The sequence below is a fragment of the Acomys russatus genome, chromosome 17 (genome assembly GCF_903995435.1).
Source record: "Acomys russatus chromosome 17, mAcoRus1.1, whole genome shotgun sequence".
NCBI classification, from domain to species: Eukaryota; Metazoa; Chordata; class Mammalia; order Rodentia; family Muridae; genus Acomys; species Acomys russatus.
The window spans coordinates 10,812,791-10,816,956 of record NC_067153.1 but is presented as its reverse complement, the minus strand read 5'-3'; positions in this window follow the sequence as shown (position 1 = coordinate 10,816,956).

The following is a 4,166-nucleotide window of genomic DNA, read 5'->3' as shown; positions in this document are numbered from 1 at the left end:
AGTCCATGTGTGCTCTTTGGTTGGTGCTTCTGTCTCTGTAAGCCCCATGGGCTAGGTTAGTTGACTGTTGGTCTTCTTACAGCATTTTTATCTGTTCTAGATCTGTTTATCATACCCCTTACCCTCTCTGCCACAGGCCTCCTCAACCTCTGCCTAATGCTTGGCTGTGAGTCTCAGCATCTTATTTATCAGCTGCTGGGTGGGACCTCTCAGAGGAGAGTTATGCTAGGTGCCTATCTGTAAACATAGCAGAGTATCTTTAATGTTGTCAGGAGCTGGCTCTCTCCCATGGGGTGGGTCTCTTGTTGGGCTAGGCATTAGTTGGACATTCCCTCAGTCTCTGCTCTATCATTATCTCTGCACATCTTGTAGACAGGGTAAATTTTGGGTCAAAGATTTTGTAGGTGTATTGATGGTCCCCCTCCTACCACTATAGGTCCTGACTGTGTAGAAGGTGGCCTCCTCAGTCTCCATGTCCCCTGCTGTCAGGAGGCTCAGCTAGAGTCATCCCCATGTCTTCCCTAGAGCCTACCTTGTATCAGGTCTCCATCTTGTTTCAGAGATGTCCTCGCCCTTGGTTTCCCTTTTCTCCCCAAGCCCTCTCACCTCCTCTCCCCACACTCTCCACATCTTAATCCCCCACCCGACCCCCGTCTCTCCCTACACCCTCTCCTGCACTTGTTCTTAATCACAATTTTCCTGTTTATTCAGATACTCTATATTTCTACTGATAAAATAACAGTGGTTACACATCTCAGTTTGTTCAGAGCCTTAAACACTGTCACTCAGGAACTGTTAGTTTTGAGTCCTAGGAAGAGAATGAGAATAAAATAAAATATAGATATTGGTTTAAGGTTGTACATTATGGCTAGTTTATGCTTAAAATTTGCAGTTTCTAATTTTAGTTTTCTATTTCTCTCCACAGAGAAATTACTAGCATTTTGCTAATACCATAGGGAAAGAAATTAAGGATGCATTTTAGTGGAGAATTATGAAGAACTGTGTAAACACCAATTTAATTAGAATTTTACAGGACAACTCAAAGCAGAAATTACCCTTGTGACACCTGGTTGACATGTTTACTTGGCAAGGTGCTTCTCGTGCTGGCAGTGTTTCAGGATGACTTGAGTTAAAAAAAATCACCTGAGGCTCTAGGCCCACTCATAGGTCATCACCACACTTCCTCTATGAAGATGGTTATCTGAGACTTTGATATTTAAAAAAAATCTACCTTTCCAATTGATTCTAATACATATGAAAGCTGAAAAATATGGTAATCCCAACAGAAATGAGAGGAAGCCATATAAGACCCTCCTGGCTACATGCTATAAGGGTTTAAGAAAACACAACCACAGCAAAAACAAAGCACAAGACAGCTAACCAAATAAAAATATAAACAAAATAAGCCAATTTTATATTCTGGTTAAAGCTGTATCTAAGAGGGGAAAAAAAGGCTACCTTTAGTTTATCAGAAAAAGCTGTACAAATGTCTATCTTTCCCCCATCATGCAGAGCATGCCATTCGTCCTTTAAAACTCCGGCTCCCTGATCCTTGGGGGTTTTACGACCAGATCAAATTCCCACTGTTGTGATGCATCTTCAGTGGTCTCATTCTCTTAGGTTTTTCTCCTCAGTTCAGCTGTCTGGTGCTACACACCTCGATTACAGCAGGACTCCAGAAAAGCAGCTGCCTCAATGCCCTTTTATTTCCCAAGGGACCACTGGATCTTTTCCTCCATGTAACGCACTGCACCCACCTATAACCCTATTCTGTAATGGGTTTGAATCCCTGAGCGACCACCCCCTCTCCATGAAAATGTGTATTTAGCATTTTTGGCTATAACAGACTAACATATAGAATTACCACCTGTAGAGAACTTTATACATAATGTAGAAGGAATTTCAAAAGATACTTACTGTATTCTGGAAATCTCAAACTCCACTCCTTCATCTGGAGTACCCAGCCTGGTTCTCTTAAGACTCTTAAACACAGCGTGCCCCTGAACTAAGGCAGCACTTCTATTTAGGAAGTGGCACTGCAAATGAAAAGAGAGGACGGAAATGCAGGAATGAAGATAGAGCAGAGATTGAGGGAATGTGCAATCAATGTCTGGCCCAACCTGAGACCCATCCAACGGGAGACAGCCAATCTCTGACATTATTAACAATACTCTGCTATGTCTGTAGACAGGAGTCTAGCATTGCTGTCCTTTGAGGGGCTCCAGCCAGCAAAAATAGATGCTGAGACTGACAGCCAGACATTGGGTGGAGCACAGGGAACCTCGAGGAAGAGCAGGGGAAGAATAGAAGGACCTGGAGGTGAGAGGAGCTCCACAAGAAGACCGATAGAGACAAGTAAAATGGGCCCAGTGAGGCTTGCAGAGACAGAAGCACCAACCAAGGACCATGCATGGACTGGACCTAGGCTCTCTATACATATACCCAATGGGCAGCTTAGTCTTTGTGTGGGTTTCCTAGTAACAGGAGCAGGGGCTATCTCTGACATGGACCCTGTTGCCTGCTTTTTGGTCCCTTCCCCTGGCAGGACTACCTTACCAGTCCACCGTGGAAGAGAATGTGCTCAGTCCTGATGTAGCTTGATGTGCTGGGGTGTGTTGATGGGGGAAGGGGCTCCCCTTTTCTAAGGGGCTGGGAGGAGGAGAGGGAGGAGAGAAGGGATGGGGCTATGATTGGGATGTAAAGTGAATAAATAAATACATAAATAAATAAGAAGTACTTGAAAAAGAGCAAGAAGATGTGTATGGGAGGGCTTCGGGGGGAGGAAAGGGAAGAGGAAAATATAATTATATAGGCGTAAAAAGAAAAGAAATGTTTTAAAAATGTTAACAAAAGAAAGTACTGAACTGAGTCATTTCATTGACCACCGAGTATTCTACCCACTGTAGACACTCTGCATTAACCTTGTTTGACATCACTTCTCCACCCAGGAGGCAATGACACTAGGTTATGTGGGTCAAATCAAGCCACTTTTCTTCTCAGAAATCTCCAATGGTGTGCTCATTAAGTTTTTGTCATCTTGGCACAAACTAGAGGAATCTAGAATGAGGGAAACTCAGTAGGAGAGTTGTATCCATCAAGTTGGCTTGTTGGGAAGTTGTTTTTGTTTTTTTTTTTTTGTGGTGACATTTGCTTGGTTAGTGACTGATGTGAGAGGGCCCAGTCCACTGTGCTTGGTGCCACCCCTAGGCAGATGGTACTGAACTATATAAGAAAAGAAACTGAGCAAGCCATGGAGAAAAAAACAGCAAGCAGCCTTTCTTGTTAGTGTCTGCCTCTGCATCTCCTTGAGTTCCTGTCCTGACTTCAGTGATGGGCTGTGATCAGGAGGTATAAGCCAAATAAATCCTGTTCTCCCCGGGTGGATTCTGGTAATGATGTTTTACTATTGCTGTTGTTGGTTGGTTGGTTGGTTTTTTCTTTTCTTCCAGCGATAGAAATCACTCTGTGACAAATAGTCTCCCAACACATGCAGATGAAAGTTAAACCTCCATAATAAGACTCATAAGACCTCCAGAGGTCTGCTTCCTCCCCCTTCCCCCCCACTTCTCTGGGCATCTCATCTCAGTCTCCTGCCACTCATGGACTTCATCCCTGGGACACATTAGGCACCTCTTGGGCTTTTTGCCTGTCATCTGATAATTCTTCAAGATTCATCACTTATAATGCAGATGCTCCTCCCCCTCATCCTTGGAGAAAAACTGGCTTTCTTGTATGTATTAATTTTTAAATTTTCATTTAGAGTTGCAAAAACTTACAGAGTGATGCCAAAAGGCCACATAAACCTAGCCAGTTGTTCAGTTGACAGTCCCTTTAAAGTGTGAGCAACACTCACTTCGGCAGCCTTCTCCATCCTGCTTTTCTCTCTGCATTGTGGCTCCTACTCCGCCATCACACTTTAACTCAGATTACCAGCTTTCTTCTCCAACAGGAATGAAAGCCTAATCAAAAGAGAGGTCTTATTTGGCTCACGATTGTATTTACAGTGTTTAGATTGCGGATTATTATATCTAAACTGAGGTCAAGTAAAGTTTTAGGCCATATGTTAAAATACCACTGAAATGACACTCCTTGGCAGAGATATTGCTTCAGAACACTGGGAACAGCTGTCTGCTTGAATATCTCTGTGTTAGCAGATAAGCCACAGC